Source organism: Anabrus simplex, chromosome 7 (assembly GCF_040414725.1).
Source record: "Anabrus simplex isolate iqAnaSimp1 chromosome 7, ASM4041472v1, whole genome shotgun sequence".
NCBI classification, from domain to species: domain Eukaryota; kingdom Metazoa; phylum Arthropoda; class Insecta; order Orthoptera; family Tettigoniidae; genus Anabrus; species Anabrus simplex.
In genome coordinates this window covers 58588182-58611967 of record NC_090271.1, presented here as the reverse complement: position 1 = coordinate 58611967, position 23786 = coordinate 58588182, and the positions used below count along the sequence as shown (strand labels likewise).

The window sequence follows — 23786 nt, the reverse complement described above, 5'->3', positions numbered from 1 at the left end:
AGAGCCAAAATATCGAAACGACATTAATTTAGATGAAGACACTCTACGCATGACCGATGGCAGTACATTTCTTCTTGCAGACAACAGGGATGGAGAAAGAATATTAGTATTTTCAAGCGCAAAGAGAAGAGAATGTCTCAAAGCGCATAGGACATTTCTAATGGATGGTACTTTCAAAAGTTGCAGCAGCCAATTTTCACAGCTATATACAATACATGCTGATCTTGGAAGCACCAGCGAGGAAACAAACATAACACCTGTCATATTTGTTCTTCTCCCTAATAAGACCACGGGAACATACGCTAGATTATTTAATATCATAAAACATGAGATCCCAGAATGGAACCCAAATGAAATAAACGTCGACTTTGAGGCAGCCGCTATCAAAGCAATAAAAGAAGTATTTCCTTCTATCAAAGTGCAAGGATGCTTCTTCCATTTATGTCAAAGTCTCTGGCGAAAGGTTCAGGAAGTCGGCCTCACTGAAGCCTAGAAAACGAATCAGGAAGTCCGACAAACAATTACAATGTGTGCGGCACTTGCCTTCCTGCCGCCTGAGGATGTAGACGAGGGGTGGATCTACATTCATAGTAACGCCCCCGAAGACCAAATGTTGACGATATTTTTTGACTATTTTGTCGATCATTGGCTACAAAATCCACTAGTTCCAGTGGAAACGTGGAACTACTATAACAGAAGACACAGAACAAACAATTCTGTAGAGGGGTGGAATCACCAAATAAAGAATATTCTGGGAAGACCTCACCCTCGAATAAAAGACTTAATAAAAGGGCTTAAGCAAGAAGCTGAGAAATCAGATAAGAAGATTATGAGGATTGAGTTGAACCTAGAGGGTTTAAAAAGAAGAAAGAAATACTACCAACTTGATAAGAGGATCGAACGAAACACAAAAAAATATGAGGAGACAAGAGATGTAGGTGCATTTCTGAGAGTCACTTCCTTCATCCTTAAGATGGGTTAGACAGAAAGTAAATCTTTTCTTGTTAAATTAATCATGTAAATATGTAGGTAAAAGTAATGGAAATAGTGAAAAAAGACCAACTGAACCAAATTAAGCATACTAAACCAATTGACAGAAATATATAAATAGTAAAAAAATATATAAAAATACATAAAAATAAAATGCATTGAAAAAGACAAAGCTTTACAGCGGCTTATGGAACTAGGCCTTCATTTGAAAGGCCGAGTGCGGTTATCCGCGCGGGTCCATGGCGTCCGTGGGTTTCTCAACCCCCTGTCGCGTATACTTTGTATGAGGCTACACGACAGGCCCACCTCTTGATGAGAGAGGTGCCAATTACAAGAGGGCACGCAGTTCCGGCTGGCGCTAACAATATACCTTGTCATACAATTCCGATTAAATTTTCAAATATCTACAGTCGTTATGTGGGTAGGTTGTAGTGATTGAAAAATCGAATACAAATTATTCGCTTATTCGATTATTTATTTTATTCTATTAATCCATTTGCTTAATTTTTCGTTTATTCAATTACAGTATTTCTTCGATTCGATTATTCATTTGAAATTCCATTCGAATGACTGGGGCAAATAGATAGTGAACGCTTTCTAAATAATGGCACGAAAAGTAATCCTAACGTCATCAACTCATCAATCTCATCACAGGGAAATTAAAATCACCTATCTCCACCCCCTTACAGGAAGTGCACGGGTAGGACGAACGGTCTCTGATAACCTTACCGAGAATAAAGCGAACTCATGCTGCTCACGTATGAATGAGTCGTGCACTCAGATGCCATTACATAAAATGCAAAGATTAATATATTGCATCACGCGCCCACGCGGTTACGCGAAGTGCAATGCTATAGTATTGGCTACTTGGCTCACCAAATTTCTCAAGTCGTAAATTAAAATGCGTCAGAATTTTCTATAAAATATGGCGAAGTCGTTGGTCGCTATCTTTGAAATGATTTCGCTAAATGACTTCAAAGAGACTCCAGATCGATGATGATGGTGATATTTAGTGATTGTGGTTCTTTCCCACGCCAAGAAAAAGTGTAAATGGTCAATACAAATCAGTACGGGTTGAAAACAATGAATGTTGGTGGTGGTACTGTAAAATGAAATGGTGTATGGCTTTTAGTGCCGCGAGTGTTCGGCTCGCCAGGAGCAGGTCTTTTGATTCAACTGCCGTAGGCGACCTGCGCGTCGTAATGAGGATGAACTAATGATGAATACAACACATACACCCAGTCCCCGTGCCAGCGGAATTAACCAATGATGGTTAAAATTCTTGACCCTTCCGGGAATCGAACCCGTGACCTCTGTGACCAAAGGCCAGTACGGTAACCATTTAGCCATGGAGCCGGACTTGGTGGTGGTTATTACTGTTTTAACGGGAAACCTAATACCGTCGGGGTTCGGAAAAGAACAAAAGTTGACTAAGGATAGATGAAAGCAAGTAGACTACCACAAGTGGGTGGAAGCAATGCCCGGATTCAGCAAAGGGCCCCGAGGTCGCCAACCCACGTTCTCTTGCTCAATCAGTCAATCAATCAACCAATCACTACTGATATGCATTTAGAGCAGTCACCCAGGTAGCAGATTGCCTATCAGTTGTTTATCTAGTCTTCTCTTAAATAATTTAAGAGCTCCTGGGGCCCCTTTTTAGTCGCCTTTTACGACAAACATGGGGTACTGTGGATGTTATTCTGCCTCCCCAACCCACAGGGGTAAAAATAATGGGTGGTGAATGAGACAGAGGTGTATAATTATTATTTTTTTAAAAAGATATTTTGCTGTTGTCTTAAAGCTAATATAATACATTTTTACCTTTCACATAAATTTATAATAATGGCGTGTGGCCTCCGGGGAGGTCTGCTGCAGGTCTTTAGAGTTGACGCCGTACAGGCGATCTGCACGTCTGTGAGGATGAGGCCCTACCTAAGGTGAAGTCTAATGCTGAAAACGGCACGAACACCCAGTCCCCGAGCCATAGGAATTAACTAATGAAAGTTAAAATCTTCTACCCGACCAGAAACCGAACCCGGGACCCCCTGGACCCCTTGGACCCAAGGCCAGCATGCTAACTATTCATGAATAAAGCCGGACAACATCAAATTAAAGTAGGTATATTGCCCGCTGTCAGTAAAAAGAAACTGTCAGTTGGTAGTACTGGGGCTGAGATCCATTATGCGGCCAAGGCGGCATTTACTTCAATAAGGAATTTTATTTAGAGATATACATCAAGACAGTTAATTCACTCATTTAGTTTCAACATTTGGAGATTCATTTGGAAAAAAGGCGTGTTTCTATTTTTCGTAAGAGTTCATCTATTCGCTTATTTCAGTCGATTATCTACCCGACACAGAAAAATTTATTCATGGCGCATATAACTGAATGATATTTGAAACTCATTCCATTATTTGATTTGATTATTCATTCGATTATTTAAATAATCGGATATAAGTTATTGGATTATTGAAAGTATCCCATTATCCCATCACTAATAGGGTGGACATTTATCCACTCAAAGAAGAACTGGCCCTGCTCGTGAGTTTTGAGACTGGCCCAGGTAGAGAAACCTGTTCTTACTAATCCTCTTCCAGGAATTCGTGAGTTTTGAGACTGGCCAAGGTAGAGAAACTTGCTCTTATAAATCCTTTTCCTGGAATTCGTGAGTTTTGAGACTCGTGAGTTTTGAAACTCGTGAGTTTTGGGACGACACGGTGTGACAGGCCTCGGCAGCCGACACAATTCCCATCCTCGCCGCCAAGTTGGGGGCTTCATCCCATCCCTGACCCGGTCATTGGCTGGAAAACATGTTGTAGGTTTACATTTTCATTATTATAAATAGATAAACAGGCAGTTGGGGGGGGAAGGGGATTTGTAAATGTTGGGCCCTTAGAGTAGGCTCAGTTTGAGGCCCTATATTATTATTATTATTATTATTATTATTATTATTAATGCTATTTGCTTTACGTCCCACGAACTACTACGGTTTTCGGAGACGCCGAGGTGCCAGAGTTTTGTCCCGCAGGAGGTCTTACGTGCCAGTAAATCTACCGACACGAGGCTGACGTATTTGAGCACCACCGGGCTGAGCCAGGATCGAACCTGCCAAGTTGGGGTCAGAAGGCCAGCGCCTCAACCGTCTGGGTCGCTCAACCCGGCTATTATTATTATTATTATTATTATTATTATTATTATTATTATTATTGCTAGTGGCTTAACATCGTATTCACACACAAAGATTTCGGCAACGCAAGGATGGGAAAGGGCTAGGAGTGGGAAGGAAGTGCCGTGGTCTTAAGGTACAGCCCCATCATTTGATGTGAAAATGGGAAACCATAGAAGACCATCTTCAGGGCTGCCGGCAGTGGGATTCGAACCCATTTTCCAAATGCAAGCTCACGCTGCTCTCACCTCAAGGCCAGCTCACTCATGTTATTAGCGATGTAAGAGATACAGTAGTAAAACAAATATTTTTCATTCTGCAAGCATAAAATTAGTATTCTCTCCTCTTCTCGGAGACAAACATTTCACTTACCTTCTGAGGTGGCTGAACGATATTTTTGTGCTATCAGGTTTCACACTATAATAGACTAAACACGGAACATATATATATCCGATACCACTCCTAAGAATGACAAAATTTGGAGCAAGTGTGTGTAGTGTACACGAAGAACGACCTACGACTGTGCGTTGTATAATACAAGCCTGATCGGGTCTTTTGTAACTCGGGACAGGCACTTGTTTGTATAAACCAGAGCTCAGCTATGAATAATTCCTTTGCTGACAATGAGTCAACTGTCATTGAGAAACACGAAACCCGTTATCTGGAATCTTCTGAATTCTCCTGTCACATATCACAATGTGTAGAATTCATGAGCACTTGGAAGATAAGATGGCCATCCTCAGAAGCAATAAATCACATCACACGAAAATTGGCATTGGCAGTCGCCTCAGTTTCCTTGTGGTTATATGTGATAGAATACATCCGCTGTGCCGCTGCCTGTTGGAAGAGAAGACTAAGATTATAGAAGGGAAAACGGGCAGCACCTTACCTACCGTATTATGATCTCAGCTTGGGAGTAAGCTGGAAACCACGAGGCCCTTTCGTTAAAAATGTCCCACTTTTGCAAAGCTCCCCTTTTTCATCTTTCCAATACGATCTTCCTTTGTCAATATTTATTTCCTACCCGGGTGGTATTAGGTTTGAGAGTCGCAATTTCCTTTTTTTTTTTCGAGATTCCTTCATTTTTTGAAGTGTGGGACTTTTCTTTTTCATCTTGTTAGTGTCAAAAAATTAAGAACACGTCGGTTTCGGAGACGCAAGGATGGGAAAGGTTTAGGATTGAAACGTAACTGCAGTAGTCGTAATTATGGTACATCCATTTGCATGGTATAAAAATGGGGAAACTACGGGAAAAACCTCAGGGCTGCCGATGGTGGGTTTCGAACACCATCTTCCGAATGCAAGCTCAACTACACGACTCTAACCGTGCAGCCAACTAACTCGGCAATGTTAAGAAAGAATGGTTGCCCAGTTGTACTTACTCAAATCAATAATCCACCCCCCCCCCCCCCCCAAATCTTCCCTCCCTTGTCCTAACACACTGATCTTTCAGAAAAGTGTACAGTTACTCCCATAAATATTCGGTCAGTCTGATTTTTCACACACTTTTATTGGGTAGTTATTCTTACACTATAATGATAACGTTAAATACAACAAAACGTGTAGGAAAACACAGTAACACGTTCTACAAACATTGTGATGTAATTCAAAATCTTCTGACAGTCATTAGTACGCCCTCTGTCGTACATTAAATAAAAGCAATAATTCCAGTGCCACCTCAAAAATATTCGGCCACTATACAAAAAGCAACATAAACTCGCATAATTCACAACAATGTTACACATTCAGTACTTTGTAGGTCCACCTTGATGTTTTAGGATCTATTCTAGTCGATTAGGCATACTGGCAATACCTTTCTTGATATAATCAGGGCTTAATGCCGCCCATTCTTGTAGCAGTCTCCTCTTCAAGTCTCTGAAGGAACTTGGCCGCCGCAATTGCGGAGCTGCCTTCATTCGACTCCATACCTTCTCGATGGGGTTCCGGTCGGGTGATTGTTGTGGAGTTTCAAGACCTTCGGGCAGTTGTACAACAGCCACTCCCTGACAAGTTACGACTTGTGCTTGAGGTCGATATCTTGGTAGAACTTCAAAGTACACTGTATACCAAGTTGTTCCGCAAATTGTCGCAAATTGTTTTTGAGGATAGCCAAATACCCCCTTTTTTGTCAAAGTATCTTCAATGAAACTCAGTGCACCAACCCCGTTCGATGCTACACATGCGTACACGATTGCTCTTCCTCCACAATTGTTTTACAGTTGCTTGTAAATTGCTTGTTCTCAGTTCCTCGTGACGTTTCCGCCACACAAATTGCTTGCCATCGGACCCGAAGACGTTGAACTTTGACTCATCAACAAATAACACAGCCTCCCACCAAGCACTGGGTTTGCGTACGAAGGTTTCTGCGAACTCTAGCCGTTTGTTTTTATTTACTGCACTAATGTATGGTTTCCTCCTAGCTCTTCTCCGAAAGAACTAATACCTTCGCAGTGCTCTTCGCACGGTATCAGTACCCACTTTCTTTCCACACTCCCGTAAAACAGCTGCTGCCAGTTTCGGAGCACTAATTTTCGGATTTCGTTTTCCATTCTGAAGCACAACCGCTCCTCTCGTTGTGTCAGGCTTCTTGGTCTGCCTGTCTGGGGAATTGAATCAATTCTGTCTTCATTTTTGGATCATCTTATTATATCTCCAATTGTTGTTCTGGTTATGTTAAGCATCTGCGATATCTTTCTATGCGATTTACCTCGAGCACGATGGAATATCACGAGCTGGCGTTCTTCAAAAGTGGTATTGTGTTGTCTTTTGCACGCCATATGATAGCATTCCGCAACACTGCAGCAAATGATTTCTGCACGACGTGTCTCGCGACACCGCACTCCTGAACTGAACGTTTTGCAACGCTATCTGCCCTGTCTCCGTTAATGAACACAACGGCAATCCCGGCCTTTTCAGGTGACCGAATATATTTGAGGCGTGTCATTTCACCCATGTCCACTATGGCCTTTCTTTTACAGCATACTGTACATCAATGTTCAGTGATTCCTCTTCGGCCTAAGCAACCAAATGTAGTTTCATAATTTGGACACATTTGGTTTCACATTCGGCTCATGGGTGCGTTATTGTCATCACTTTTTCATGGATTTTATCAGTGGCCGAATATTTATGGGAGTGACTGTATCTGTTCACAAGGCATGTTCAGGAATCCTTCACTTGAAACTATCTTAGCAAATCAAGACTAATCAATATGATTTATCCGTAGTATAATTCTAAACTGACGAGTCTTCTATCACGAAATAATCTCTCTCAGAAGTTGAAAGCATTTAACATTTTTGTTTTGCTAATATATTGCTGTTAATGACAATCCGGCGCATTTATAATGTTATTTGCGTTACGCCACTCTACGTTTTTACGGTTCTCGGAGACAACCAGGTGCCGGAATTAGTCCCGCAGGAGTTCTTTCACATGCCAGTAAATCTACCGACTCGAGGCTGACATATGAGCACCTTCAAATTCCACCGGACTGAGCCAGAATCGAACCGGCCAAGTTGGGGTCAGAAGGCCAGCGCCTCAACCGTCTGAGCCACTCGGCCCGGCAATCCGGCGTATTTAATGTCCCTGGAGAACGCTGGAGTGTCAGAAGTTTGCCGTAAAAGGGAGTTTTGCAACGTGCCAGTGGACCTATAGGAACGGGTTTTCCGCGTTCAAGTAGGCCTACTCCTAAATGGAAAATACTGCACCAGAATGCAAACGAGTAATCTTGAACATAGAGAACGAATACCTCAACTGCTACACAGCCGTCCATATTACTAATGTTCACTACTCCGCCTGAAGTCTGGTTGGATCCTCAAAAGCACTGCCATCAGCTGTTAAATGGCCTAGGCGTCTGAAGAGGCTCACCGAGAAATTCGTGTTGTTTTTTTTTTTTCGTTGCTATCCTCACGGAGCCAGAAGTTGCTATTACATATTCTGTCAAGTCATTGAAATGCATGCACCAATCGATACTATAAGCAACATTTTCACAACATTCATAACAGGAACTGGGTTCAAAAGGAATGGCATAACTCATCAGCATCACTCATACTTCAGTCACTTTCGAACTGTCGAAGCCACGTCGCATACCAGAATATAGGTGCACTGTAAACACTTTGGTATCGCCAGCAAAGACTGACCGACCGACTCTCCCCCCCCCCCCCCCCCGCCTCTCCGCCCCCCTCTCTCTCTCTCTCTCTCTCTCTCTCTCTCTCTCTCTCTCTCTCTCTCACTCACTCACACACACACCTTCCGTAGGAGTCGTGGTGGTACTTGTGATTAACTATTATGTCATGCAAAGACTATTAAAAGGGGTACAAATATGGATTACGCACGGTAATGTTCAACAACAACATTGTATATTATAACCTCAATGTGATCATTTGATTTTGATAGCTTTGTTATATTTCCAGTTATAGGTCGTTGACGTTGATATTTCAAAGTGCGCATGGTGTTTTAATACCACCCATTACACAGTGATTCAACGTTTTACTTTTTCGATGTGAAATAACTTTCAAATTTCGAAATCTGGTGAATAAAAAGTATGGTCTTAACTCGCTAGAAGACATCAGCTGTGTTTGAAGGTACACATTCATGTTTTGTTTCAATGTTTTGAAAGAGGTTGTGTTTACTATTTTCAAAGATATATTTGACTTCAGTATTTCGGCTATTCTGATTAGTTAAGTTGGTAGAAATAGTTCTAAATGAACAAAAAAAAAAAAAAAAAATTTACTTGGTATCCTATTCACTAAACATTTTTCCCGAAGGAGAAAATTCAAATTGTGAAAACATCAGTAAAGTGAGTGAGCCTAATATTTTAAATACCACTTACCAATTCCAAGAAACAAACATTCCGGTGTGAATAATGCAGGTTTATTTTTCTTGACATTCTATACTTCAGTGTTACCGCTTGTGTGTAGAATAGGAGAAAGAGTGGGTTCTTTTTTTACAATTTTCTTTACGTTACACCGACACAGGTAGGTCTTTTGGCGACGATCGGATAGGAAAGGGCTAGGAGTGGGAAAGAAGTGGCCATGACCTTAAGGTACATCTCCCCAGCACGTGCCTGGTATGAAAATGGTAAACTACGGAAAACCATCTTCAGCGCTGCCGACAGTGTGGGTCGAACCCACCATCAACCGAAAGCGAGGTCACAGCTGCGCGCCCCTAACCCCATGGCCAACTATGTCGGGGAAATAAAAATGATGCAGCTAGTTAAGGCTTTGGGATATTTTAGAAAAATAAACTGTTTCAGGTACACTTTTTTTCCATGCGATTATCTCCAAATTCCACCTTTCTTCATAAAATGCACCTTTACTTAGTATCTACAGCATGAATACTGTCACGTTACTTTTGTGTGTGTGTTCTACGTACTGAACATGAAAACTCGACTAGCAAAGATTCTGACCTTAAATATGCTGCTTGAAATTTTTTAAATGAAAAAAAAGTATTATAATATAAATTCAGGTTAGTATTCACGTACAATAAATTTTGAATCATTTTGAGATTTCATTCCTCAGAAAAAGTACTTTTTCCATTTATTTTTAAAAAATTTTAATTCACGTCGCACCGACACAGAGAGGTCTTATGGCGAGGATGGGACAGGAATTTGCTAGGTGGACAGGAAGCGGCCGTGGCCTTAATGAAGGTACATCCCCAGCATTTGCCTGGTTTGAAAATCGGAAACCACGGAAAACCATCTTCAAGGCTGCCGACAGTGGAGTTAGAGTCCACAATCTCCCGAATACTGGATACTGGCCGCACTTAAAAAAGTACTTATTCTTTGATTATACGACAAATAGCCTTAAAATTTGTTCGTCATGGCCATATTAAAATTGAGCAGTAGCTACTTAATCCTATATGAGCCATACGAACTTTCACACAAATTGCTCGTACAGGCCTTTTTTAGCATGTGAAAAATTTACACTTGTTAGTGTCACTAAATTATGTAATAGGTTGTTCAAATTCTGGATTAATACCAAATTTATAGAGATAAGTATTATTACAGATTTATTGCATCTTCATTGTAGATTGTTATGCCTTCCAACTTCATACTGAAAGCCTCTGAATTAAGTACTCTGGGTGCTTTACAGCCCTCTGTAGCCTCTTCCACACGCCTCAATTTTTGGAGACTTAAGTATCGTATCTCCTAGGTCTCCCTCTGCTTCCATTACCCTCCATGACTGAGTCCATTATCCTCCTATGTAACCTATCAATTCATCCTACGCACATAACCCCCCACTACCGATAAAGGTTAATTTCCTTAAGGGAGGCCTACATAGAAAAAGGGATTATTAAAATTTTTCGCAGCAATGAAAATGAATACCAAAAGGAAACAATATGACGAACACATTATTTCATGATATGCCTACCGTACATATTTAGAAATCATATAAACCTAGGACATAATATATAATTATTCAAAATGGCGGTGTATCGTGGCAACTATTTTGCCGTTTCCCTGATAATTTCCAAACACATTAATATTTTTTCTATGATCCTGTTTTTATTATGATTAGCATTGCTATAGCTACGACATAAACTAGAATCGGTGAATTCCATCGAGTATAAATAATTTTTCATTAAGGTATTTTGAAGTCGTTAATTTTTTCTCTAATTTTCATTTGAAAATATATTTCCTTAAACTTATCCAATGCTGATAGCTCAGTAATTCTACTACATCTTCTCAATGAAATATATATGAATGCACAATTTCATGTTAATATATTAACTTTCAGAGTTTTCAGGGAAACGCTTCTGAAAAACAAAAGTTACGGGAAACTAGCAAGAAACTTACCGATAAACGGCTTGCTTGGGTGTCTGTTTCACGTTTTTGATCATAACTCAGACAGTATTGGATATATTAACAAATATGTTTTACTGTTATAAGGAGAAAAGTTCCTTTTTAAATTTAAAAAAGGAAAACTCGCATTGTTGGTCGATCAAAGGTGTCTGTCCCCACTTAAGAGCCCATTCCTTACTTCGCCTCCATCATTGCGAGTGCTCTTCTGTTCCCTCACGTTTGTGCCAACAGATTCTCGCTACTTTTATGTACGTTGCCTCCAGCTTGTGAGTAACTTTCTGAGTCCATTCACATTTCACTCCAGTACAGCAAAGTTATTCTGATGACAGAGCGGTACGCAAGGATATTTTTGTCGAAAGATCACTTCTGACAAAATATTCTTTATCGCAACTGCGCGCTCGTTGCATTAGCTTTACGACAATGATTTAATTTCACTTAATATACTGCCAAAAGAAAAAGCCAGTAAAGCCATTTCAGCACAGGCTATGGAGGTCCTTGGAGGAGTACTGCTAAGGTGAAAGCTTTCACTAAACGTAACTTATGCACGAAGTGGACAGAGGGGTTAGCTCCATTCCCGACCGCCTTCGCATCCAAGAATTAACCTTGTACTTATTTCTCTTTCTTTACAACCATCCTAGCAAAATACTCTAATCTGGTCCAGATAAAAAGTATGTAAGATGAGGTTTGTTTTTTACAGGTTGCTTTACGTCGCACCGACACACAGATCTTATGGCGACGATGGGACGGGAAGGGGCTAGGAGTAGGACGGAAGCGGCCGTAGCCCTAATTTACAGCCCCAGCATTTGCATGGTGTGAAAATGGGAAACGGAAAATCATCATCAGGGTTGCCGACAGTGGGGTTCGAACACACTCTCTCCCCCGAATACTGGACACTGGCCGCGCTTAAGCGACTACAGCTATCGAGCTCGGTAAATGAGAGATATTGCAGCTTCATTTTGTTTTATGATATCCAGAACGCGCGCATCCTGTCATGACATACATAAATGAAAATGAAAACCCATAGCCTCTTTCCAGTCATTCGACCGGGTCAGGAATGGAATGAAGCCCCTATCTAGCGGCGAGGCTGCCGAAGCCTGTCACACTCCTCTGGGGCAATGATTAATGACAGATGAAATGAAATTGGAGAGTGTTGCTGGAATGAAACATGACGGGGAAAACCGGAGTACCCAGAGAAAAACCCTGTCCCGCCTCCGCTTTATCCAGCACAGATCTCATATGGAGTTACCGGGATTTGAACCACGGAACCCAGTGGTGAGAGGCCGGTGCACTGCCGCCTGAGGTACGGTGGCTCTATGATATGATTTAATTCAGGACAAAGACTTCACTATATAGTGTAGCTTAAGTTTAACACTATTTTTATTTTGAAGTAATTTTATTTTTCGGAGGGCTTATTCAGTCAAAAGTGTTAACAGCGCATTCCTATACCCTTTCGTGGTCATAATTACCAAAAACCACTTTATCTGAATGTGGGAAGCGCATTCATGAAGCGATTTCAACCTAGTAGAAATGATCATCCAGTTTTTCAATATTTCAAGCCAAGCCTTCAAATCTGCCGTGGAGTGGTGTGAACACAGCAGAGGCGCTCTGATACTCAGTGAATCGCTGGCTGCATTGAACTATCAACGACGAACAGTGTTAACCTACTTGCCGATAATACAAGATCTGCAGTATAGCAGTAGCCCCACGTCCGTCTTCGCTGGATCCGAAGACTGATTTGATTCTTCTGGAAACGAAAAGGCAGACATCCTCATCCAATATGGACGTTGCGTAATTACAGTAATCACACAAATTACACTAAAGCACTAATCAAAACATATCGAATAAGCCAGTGGAACAACCTCAGGATCGTAAGTACAAAAGGGTCTGTCACAAGACAACTATTCTTTTCCGACAGAAGATCGCCGACTGTAGTGAAAAAAGTATAGGAATTCATTCCCACTACGACCAAGGAAAGTTTGAACGCTTTAAAATACCGCAGACCACTATCTGCGCTTCTGTGGATCTTCTCAAACCGTGGACAATTTATTGTATGACTTGTTTGCAAGGACGAGATTTGATCTCTAGTGTCACAAACAGTTGTAATGTGGATCTGAAAACCATTATACCATCTTTCAGGAAAATCCTGCTCCTACAAATAGCTTCCAAATTTCATACAGCCTCTTACGACATGCAGGGATACGGATAATTATGTGATGTGGCCTCCGGAGAGAACCTACGATCCTTTACAGCTAAGAACCTGAAGATGACTTGTGATATACTGCAAAGCCAGCTGAGGTAAGGTTAGACGCTGTCTGCGCTGTCTTCATGGAGTCTTTTTTTAACAGGGAAAGATTCCATCCTCTGTGTACGTCGAATATTTTCGTACCTATCAAATTATAAACTTTAAAGTAAGTTTTTCGGAACCAAAGTGACTACCTAGGCACTCTCCTCTTATGCCCAAGATTGCGAGATCGAATCTTCAGCAGTCCGTGCATGTTTTATACATATCTGTACAGATATTCAAGAAAAGAATAAACAGCAACAGAGAAAAGAAGTGAAAGTTTGGAGGGCATTCGACCCGTGCAGGTTACTGCATCGAATAAAGAATGTTTGTGAATAAATTACATCCCCTGGTCTATGGAAATTGGACAGCCGCAGTAGGGGACTGCCTGTAGGGGTGGGGTACAGTGGAGACTTCGATGGCCCTGGGACCGCTACGGTAGCTCCTTCAGGAACTCTGAAAAACTGTGGCAAAAGAGGCTCTGGTTAAGACGCAGCAGGTCGTTATGCTTGTTAAGTTCCAAAATGGGTTATAAATAAATAAATAAATAAATTAAATAAATAAATAAATAAATAAATGCAGTGCAAATTTTAATCTAATAACAGTTTTATTATTTAAAGCAATTCCAAATACTGTATAAGAGTCGATGTTTGTAACTACAGAAGATATGGGTAGAATTTTGTAAATATAAATTTACTAAGAATGAGCTGTGTGATTAATAGAAAAATTAGTGTAAATTGTCTAATACTTTATATTAGGAAAATAACTTTTAATTTAAAATTTAGTTGTTGAGAATGTATTTTTTTGTACCATTTGCCACCGAGGTAGACACCTTATTTGTAAATGAACTGATTTTGATTTGATTTACAGTCTTAAATGAGAGACACGCTTTTCACATTCACCGCCACTTCAAGGACAAAACATTAATGCTTATTACTCAACCCCGGACTTTCAAATTTTAAAAGAACTAAATTAGGTTTCTTCAACCCATGTCTTAGGATTTTTTTAGCATTTTCAATCTTTATGGAAAATTTAAAAAATAATCATACTAACATATACTGTACATCAATAACTGTTACGACATACCATAACATCCGTTATTGTAAGTCTAAAACGTAGCCTGATTACTCGCGCAGTGGTGATGTCTTTTGAAAATCTACCAAATTAATGCATATTCATAGTCTACTTTTTTTTTTCCAAAACTGTATGTTAAATTACTACAACCGAAAACCAATCAATTAGTCCTCCTAATATTGCACTGAACAACATATTGACAAATTTCCAGTAGTCTTTCTGTCTCTTGTTAAAATCCGTGAATGAATGCGGAAAAACTCACGTCACTCGAGATAAGACACGCGAACTTCATAGGATTTCAAGTCCGTGTTCCCTGCAACTTCCCTCCATGGAGAACTATTTCACTATGCAGTTCTTTCGAATTTCCTTAGCTACCTGGGTTGTCCGTCCGGTTTTCAGACAGCACGTTACGTTAACATCCTGAAACTTCCCTCCACATCAACGGATGTTAAAGGTTCATAGTTGAAGCAAGCGAGATCTTCCTCTTCAAAAAACAACACACCAACATTTTATCCTTTGAATATTTACCTTGCACATAATTAGATACCCATGGATTTTTCAAGCACTAGTTTAATTGGATTTAATTTCCTCTCTTTTCAGATATGGTTTCAAATATATGTGTTTACTAGAGAAAAGTCCGGCTCCATGGCTAAATGATTAGCCTGCTGGCCTTTGGTCACAGGGGTCCCGGGTTCGATTCCCGGCAGGGTCGGGCATTTTAACCTTAATTGGTTAATTTCGTTGACATGGGGACTGGGTGTATGCGTCTTCTTCACCATCATTTCATCCTCATCACGACGCGCAGGTCGCCTACGTGAGTCAAATCAAAAGACCATCTGGCGAGCCAAACTTGTCCTCGGACACTCCCGGCACTAAAAGCCATACGCCATTGCATTTCATTACTAGAGAAAAGATGTTTAAGAGTTTATCGAACTGATGATTTTCGAATTGAGAATGGGCAGTACAAATGTAGTCTAAAGGTGAAGTTGCAAAAAAGTCGGTAAGACCTAAAAACGGTTAAAAGAGGACCAGCAAAAAAAAAAAGGACAAATGAAACCCACCATTTTCTGGTCTTCAAAGAGCCAAAATGAACCTACATGATGTTGGGCCTCGTCTTCGGACACGAGAGAGAGAGAGAGAGAGAGAGAGAGAGAGAGAGAGAGAGAGAGAGAGAGAACTTTTCAACTTCCAACTTCCTACTTATTACATTATTTGATAGGACTGTTTAAAGTATGTGGATAAATAAGTTCAGAAGATATTCGTAAATGTCATGCGGAAGCCCCCCCGGGTTCGATTCCCGAGCAGGACAGGGATTTTTATCTGGATCTGAGGGCTGGTTCGAGGTTCACTCAACCTAAGTGACCGAGCTCGATAGCTGCAGTCGCTTAATTGCGGCCAGTATCCAGTATTCGGGAGATAGTAGGTTCGAACCCCACTATCGGCAGCCCTGAAAATGGTTTTCCGTGGTTTCCCATTTTCACACCCGGGTTCGATTCCCGGCAGGGTCGGGCATTTTAACCTTAATTGGTTAATTGGTTATACCTTAATTAAGGCCACGGCCGCTTCCTTCCCACTCCTAGACATTTCCTGTCCCATCGTCGCCATAAGACCTATCTGTGTCGGTGCGGCGTAAAGCAACTAGCAACCTACGTGATTACAATTGAGGAGCTATCTGACTGATAGCGGCTGCAGTTTAGAAAGCCAAGAATAAAGACCGAGAGGATAAGTCGTGCCGACCACACGCAAGCCTTCGGGCTGAGCAGCGATACGTGGCCCTTCGGGGTTGCTGCGCAATTTAAGTCATTCAATACGTCCAGTCTTTTTTTCTTCCCTAACCTTTATTTACACGTGGTTTACACCATCAGAATTCAAAGAATATTGAAAATATTTGCATGGCATTTTGCATGGTAGTGTATTTATGCCCGGCTCCTTGGCTGAATGGACAACTTGCTGGCCTCTTGTACAGAGGGCTCTGGCTTAGATTTCTGTCCGGGTGGATTTTAATTTGTTAATTTGTTAACTTGGGGCTGGGCGTTTGTATTCGTCGTAATACAAATGTTAATTTTCATACAACACATCTCACTACAAACCACTACAGAAACTCGTAATGTGGAAATGAAATTGCGTATGGATTTTAGTGCCAGAGTGTCCGAAGACATGTTAGGTTAGCCAGGTGCAGGCCTTTTGATTTGACACCCGTAGGCGACCTCCGCGTCGTGATGAGGATGAAAATGACACCACCCAGCCCACGTATCAGCAGAATTAACTAATGTTAGTTAAAATTCCTGACCTTGCCGGGAATCTAAACCCGGGGCCCCTGTGTCGTATTATGGAATACATTCTTCGACATAAGCTTTGCGTCAGGAAAGGCATCCATCCGTAAAACTGGGCTAAATCCGTACAAAATTCTGACCCCCAGTTCACTCGGAGAAGGGCCACGAAAAAGTGCATTTTGGACGTAAAAATCTTCCCTGTCTGTCTAACACACAGAAGGGATAAAGGGCCCCGAAAGTTTTCAATGTCCTTTTTGACTAAGTCGACACTGGAAAGTATGGCTTCCTTCTTAACAAAACAAAAAACAGTGCATTTTATTTATATAAAACGCGCTCTAGATTACTTTCCTTGACAAGTAATTTAGGGCTTCCAAATTCTCTGAAATTATTTAAGAAATTAAATGGCGTATGGCTTTTAGTGCCGGAAGTGTCCGAGGACAGGTCTTGATTTGACTCCCGTAAGCGACGTGCGCGTCGTGATAAGGATGAAATGATTAAGACGACACATATACCCAGCCCCCGTGCCAGCGAAATTAACCAACGATGGTTAAAATTCCCGACCCTGCCGGGAATCGAACCCGGGACCCCTGTGATCAAAGGCCAGCACGCTAACCATTTAGCCGTGGAGCCGGACATTATTTAAGAAAAGACTAGGTAAAGAACAGATAGGGAATCCGCCACCTGAGCGACTGCCTTGAACGCATTATCAGAGGTGACTGACTGGTGAACCCAGTACCAGCACATAGCCACATGGCCTAGTTTGTAGAGTAAAAAAAATCCACAATTTAGGCAATTAACTCAATGTTGAAAACACCATAGGGATATGAGCTACGAATTTTAGGTAAATAAAATATAATAAAGTATGACAATGTGGTATATTCTTTATCTGTTCCTGAAAATTACAATCTTTTTCTTAATCATAGTCATCCGGTCGATTAGATTAGCAGTTTGCCTTTTCCTGCCACTACGAGCGCTAATGTGAGCCCTTATAACTTAATTCGGTGTGGACAGTTTTCAAAATAATCAAAAAACGCCTGAGGGCATTGAACCAAGCAAACATTACTGAAAGAATCACGTAAATAAGTTAATTTGGCCAGGATTTGAATAGAAAAGGATACTAGTAAAGAAACAAGCTACTCTAGGCTGTTTTTCCGGAACTGCATTTAGGCCGGAAGTGGTTTTCGAAATTGGTCTTTTTTTAGTTTGATAGACCTTTCCAAGACTCACGATTTGAAACCTTTCCGGGCCCTTTATCCCTTGAGGAAATTGTGCAATTTTAAGTTTTTCGTAGTATGGTGACTGTCTACTTTTTCAACATTTAAAATATATAAAAGGTAACAATTAAGAAAATATTTTTTGAATGAATACCTTAGCGATTATGAAGTTTATGTCTACCCCTTAGTCACGGGGGTCGGGGATGAGGAAGAGGAAATGACAATTTTACGGCCGGATACCCTTGTCGCCAACCTCAATTGCGCAGCTGATGGAACATGAATGATTGTGAATGAAATTGGGTAAGGAGGAAGATATCGACTGTGGCCTTGACTAGGAAGTGTGCCAGAATTTGCCTGGAAGTGGAAATTGGAAGCCACAAAAAATGTTCAAGACAGCCGACGGTGGGGGTTGAGCCCACTCCTTCCGAATGCAGAGTTTGCTCCATAGCCTACTAGACGCGTTAATACGTGCGACTACTCCATTCGGTTAAGGGATTCTAAAATATGTTTTTTAATAGTTCTGGGACCTTTCTAATGCACGGAATTTATTTCCAAAAAGTACTAAGCACATTTGGTCAAACTGGATTAAACAGGAACATGTGAATCATTTTAAGTTTTGTTTAGGATGTGTATTCACCCAGGTTGGCAGGATACCAAGTGAAATTTTATCAAGGCGCACCAAAACGAATGCAGTGAGTTCTACTGTATTCTGAGAAAGAATTCTTGGACGAAACTTGTCTTTTCAGACCAACGTGAGCATTTAATGAAGGGATGAGCCAAACAAATTTGCAGTTTATCTAATAGAGAATTTCGAATATTTTTTATGGCGCACTGACAGGTTTTATGGTGACAATGGGATGGGATAGGTCTGGGAAGAAAGTGACCGTGGCCTTAAGGCACCTGGTGTGAAAACAGGAAAACCCGAAAAGAACATCTCCAACGCTACCGACAGCGGGGGTTTGAACCCACTGTCTACCGAATGAAACCAACAGCTACGTGGCCCAAACCGTATAACCAACTCTCTCGGCACACGGATTTAAATTCGATTAAAGTTGCAGTGATTTTTTTATCAGACTATTTCGTAATAATTGGAACTCGGATGTTTAGGAAAAGTCATTTTTTTCTTTGCCTCCATTTTCTTGCCTGATTGGATGTTGGTGCAAATCAGACGGTTATCGTCACAATTAAGCGATTTTTGTCTTATAAATACATATTTTGGTTATTTTTTATCATCAGGTGATATTTTGAGCTATTTTCGAAGAAGCGTCATATTTCGGTCATATTTTGGCAGCTTGACAGCTGTAGCTGTGCAAAATCACATTCAACTTACTGAATGCGAACCAGTGTTCGCAAAACTGCTTCTCGGTATCGCATCTGCAGTTAATACAAGTGGGATACTCTGCCTCGTCTATCAAGATGGGACATGAATGCTTTTCCAACAGTTTGTCAAAAAGTCTGGCATATATACGGTATATAGTCGAACTTTGGAATTATATCGAGCGCAATTACTCGTTTAGAAATTGCTAGCTTAGAAATTCATGTACGTATTGAAATCCAGTACAACAATCAATCATATGGAATAGTTTGTGAGAGTGTAAAACGGAATCTTCAAAACACTCTCCGTAACTATTTTCGAGTCATATTTTGTAATGTTTACGTCATATTTAGTCTCTTTTGTGGTCATATTTTGTTACGTTTTAGGTTTTTAGGTCTTAAAACATCCGAGCCCTAGTAATAACGTACCGGTACTGGAAGGTGCATAACCAAATGAAAAATATGAATTTCTTGTATATGTATCGAACATCCGAAGACTATTCAGAATATGTACTATACTCATGTCTCTCCATGGAAATGAAGAAGGTACCGTAACTAAACAGTTAATGCAACTTTCGTTTTACTGATCCATTGTGCTGCCGAAGGTTAAGTTCCTATTTCTACTGTGAAGTTTGACAACCACCTTATGTTAGTCATCCGAACAGGTAGCGAGCGTGATAATTTCCAGTAGAAAAATCAATCAATCAATCAAGCGAACTGTACATCTCTTTGACGTGTTCTAAATTCGTACAATGGTCTAGTCTCGAGTCGAGATCTGAGCTCCAAATAACATACTGCAGCATCTTTGTAAAGCTATTCTTACTTGCGAGATATATTTATCAGATAGCAAGATCAATACAAAGTTCTACGCTTCACAGAAGACATTTCTCTTTCTATATCAAATTTGTACAATGATATTGCAATTGTTCAAGTAAAATCATAAAATATTCAGTAAAACAGGGTTATTCAGCTAAAGTGTTCACCGCAACTCGTGATCCTTTGAATATATCGATTTTCTGTTTTCACTTTCAGTAATGTTACCAAGGGGCACATAATCGAACTTTCAGTACTCTTCCCAGGATGCCCATACCTGCCGAGATAAAGGTACTAAGTTCCTTTATTTATTTTTTCAAATAGACTACGATGTTTCTTACACCTAGATTTAAGCTTACAAAAATTATCAATTTATCGGCGTGACTATTTTGAAAATCGGACAAGTACTTCTCGAAAAAAAATGTAATGTATTCGAACGTGCTTCATTTGCCAGCCGGGTGCTGCCCTGTTCGATTCGTGCTACGTATGAAACATGAGCTGCCTGTTCACATAATTCCCAACTTTCTTCTGACAGCTACAGTATGGCACTTTCTTATTCATACACAATCAATTTCGTTATAAAGAGTTCTATGTGCCTATATATTTATAGAAATTGATTTTTAGTTGTGTGTCGTGAATGTAATAACAAGACGTAAACACTCAATGCACAAAATGTTTGTGTTTACACAAATAAAAACTGCATACACTCCAGAACTTCAAGTCACTTTGCTATTCATACACTAGTATCGATGGCGTCATCCGACAACATTGAACTGGGCATACGTACTGTAATTGGGCGTGGTGCGAGGAGGGTTGTTGCTGGTTGTGTTAGTCTTAGACCTGTGAGGGTGCTGGTAGAAATGGGCAAGGGTAAAGAGCTTGGCTATGAGCTGAAACAGACAATTGTCAATCTAGCACTTACAGCGTACACCATACGAAAAATAGGAGTCATGGCGAAGAAAATTAATGCCACTGTTCAATATGTTGTGATTAAGTTTAAGTACGAAGAATCGGTGAAGAATGTGCCAAGAAAACCCAAACAAAAGAAACTAAGCCTACAGGCAGAAAGACATTGTGAGGCAAGTGAAATCCAATCCTCTCCTAAGTACCCCGAAGCTGCGGGCAGTGCTGGAAGCTGTACTGGGAAGAAAATATGTACTCAGGCGGACCTGCGAGTTTCACATCGACACGGTTACCATGGCTGTGTACCAAGGAAGAGGCCGTATGTTAGTAAGAAGAAGACTGCTCTTTGCGAAATAACACGTAAACAAGGGCCAAGAGTTTTGGAACCATGTCATCTAGTCCGATGAAACTAAAATCGACCTGTTTGGTTCCGATGGTGCCCTGAGGGTGTGGAGAAAGACCAATACGGACGACGATTTGGCCAATACAATTCCCACAGTGAAACACGGAGGTTGAAAGGTCATGATATAGGGGTGTATGTCGGCACAAGATGAAGAGAATATTCAGTATATTGAAGGCACGATGGACAATGTAGTGTACAATAATATTTTGAAGAACAATGTTAAACAAAATGCTGAAAAATTGGGAATGCTACCGACCTACATGCTTCAACAGGAAAACGACCCCAAACATACCACTGCTCTGAACAAGGAGTCGTTAATTTGGAACATTCCAAAACAAAAACACCTCCCCAGTCTGATGACTCAAAACCTATTGAACATTTATGGCTGTTTTTGAAGCCTAGGGTTCACAGTAGAAAGGTTTCATCCAAAGATGAATTAAAACGAGTGGTGACCCAAGAATGGTACAGTATCAGCCATGAAACTTGTGTGAGGCTAGTAAATTCCATGCAGCGTCATATCAAACCGTCATTAAAGCCAAGGGTTACTCCAAAAAGTACTAGGATTGGTTTTATGGTTCTTTTCATTCATATGTTTAGTTGAACTGTCATCTGTATGAATGACAATGTGACGTAGGAAAAGGTCATGTTTTGTTATATTCTCCAGAATTGTTTTACTATATGTTATAAATATTTTTGTATGCTATTGTAAATAAATCTACCAGAAATAAATTTCTTAAAAGACAATTACTGTAACATCCATTTGAATGTCCAAAATATACTGCTCTTTTCACTATATGAAACCGTATGAATAAGAAAGTGACATACTGTAGGTATTCGCTCTACTGTGCCCATAAATATGCTACGGTAAAATGCATTATTCAACTTCAATATCGCCGTAAAAGGCAGATACGGTATGAGTCATTTCCTCTCAGACTTCCCTCGGCCAAGCCTTATTTTCTGATCCCGACGGTATAAGGTTTGCGAAGCCTAGAGTTTTCATTTTCACGGCCTTCGTAGCCGACCTCTTCCGTTTGTTCATTCTTCGAAAGCTCGAACCACCCACTTCGTTTTCTCTTCTGGTTAGTGTTAGGAAGGGGCGAGTGCCCAGTGTACTTAAAATAATACTCCCTTTAATACCACCATTACTTTCAAACAATCAGTGAAATATTAACCACTATCCTTCATACTAGGCCTTTTTTTAATGCCTCTCCCTGCCACTTTTCCCACAACTTGGGAGTATGGTTGCTATCAGCGTCGTGCATGTGCCCCAGTTTTACGGCCAGATGTTCTTCCCGACGCCAATGTGTGATTTTCTTTTCTTGTATTCGCACTGAAGTGGATTTTCGGCGACGATGAGATGGCAAAGCTTGAACCAGAAAGGGAGCGGCTGCAAGTACAACCCCAGAGTTTACCTGATGTGAAAATTGCAAACCACGGACAATATTCAGGGATGCCGACGGTAGGGATGATGACCGCAGATGTTAGGCCCCTTTAAACAACAAGCATCAACGAACCTACTATCTCCCTAACATAAGCTGACAGCTACGCTGCCCATACCACTCAGCTAGCTCCTTAGTCCTTGTATGGTTTAATGTCACAATAGGATAACATTGTTCCTTAGATGGTATCGCATATTAACTTTTCCTTTAACTTACGACGATGCGAAAGGTGTTAAAATCGTACACTTTATCGTAGTGTATTTTTGGGCACAGTAGAGGAAGGTGAAGGAATTCTGTATGTCAATAGGTAGCTAATGTTTCATACGTAGCGTTAATCGAACAGGACAAGTTCCGGCTGGCAAATGAAGCACGTTTGAACACATTACATTTTCTAGAGTAGTACTTGTCCGATTTTCACTATAATCACAGCTCTGTATTCATATTTTTTTAAAGTTTATGTCTAAGTATAGAAAACCGAGTAATTATCCTTTAAAAAATAAATAAAGCAGACATTGACACCATGAAAAAGTACTGGTAGTACGTTTATGAGCCCCTAGAACGATTACTGAAAGTGAAAACAGAACACACATCTTCAACGGTTCAAGAGATATTTAAAGCAGACATCTTGGCTGAAAATGCTTTCTAAAATTCGACACAAGTAGGACTAAAGCGATTTGAACAAAACTTATACTTTTAGAACAGAGTAGATTCAGAACAGGTATAAAATGGGGCAAATACCTTAATAAGCCCATCAAAGTATAGTGTCAAATTCGATGATTTCAGCTATTACCGCGCTACTGACGTCTTAAACGTTTAGAGCTAAATATATTTAAAATAGGCTTACATGAAGTACTTGCGTGCCGAAATCTTGTTCCGAGATCGAACAGACTACTGTGTATTAATAAATCTTATTGATATTGGAGACGTAAACAAGGACACACCATTAAAATACTAGCAGGTTTCTAAACAGTAAAATACAAGAAATGACAGGTTTAGATACCGTACCGTAAGGGTGGAAGACGCGAGCCAACGACTACAGTTCAAACTCACCCCTCCGGAACACAGCTGGACAACCCCACACACCAGGGCCAGGCACGTGAACACTGAGATTCAAACTGCC

General features: G+C 40.6%; 1 protein-coding gene across 3 annotated transcripts in view; it reads right to left on the bottom strand.

The window, feature by feature from the left end:
* The window catches only part of LOC136876901 (uncharacterized G-patch domain protein DDB_G0278987-like), a 60281-nt gene extending 36495 nt beyond the window's left edge, over nucleotides 1-23786 (bottom strand). The window contains exon 1 of one of the 3 annotated variants that reach the window (XM_068228486.1): nucleotides 23672-23786. The gene's annotated coding sequence lies outside the window, so the exon portion shown is untranslated. Of the gene's footprint in view, nucleotides 1-23510; nucleotides 23604-23671 lie in introns of those variants that run through there. The other 2 variants (XM_068228485.1, XM_068228487.1) reach the window with 2 other exon arrangements.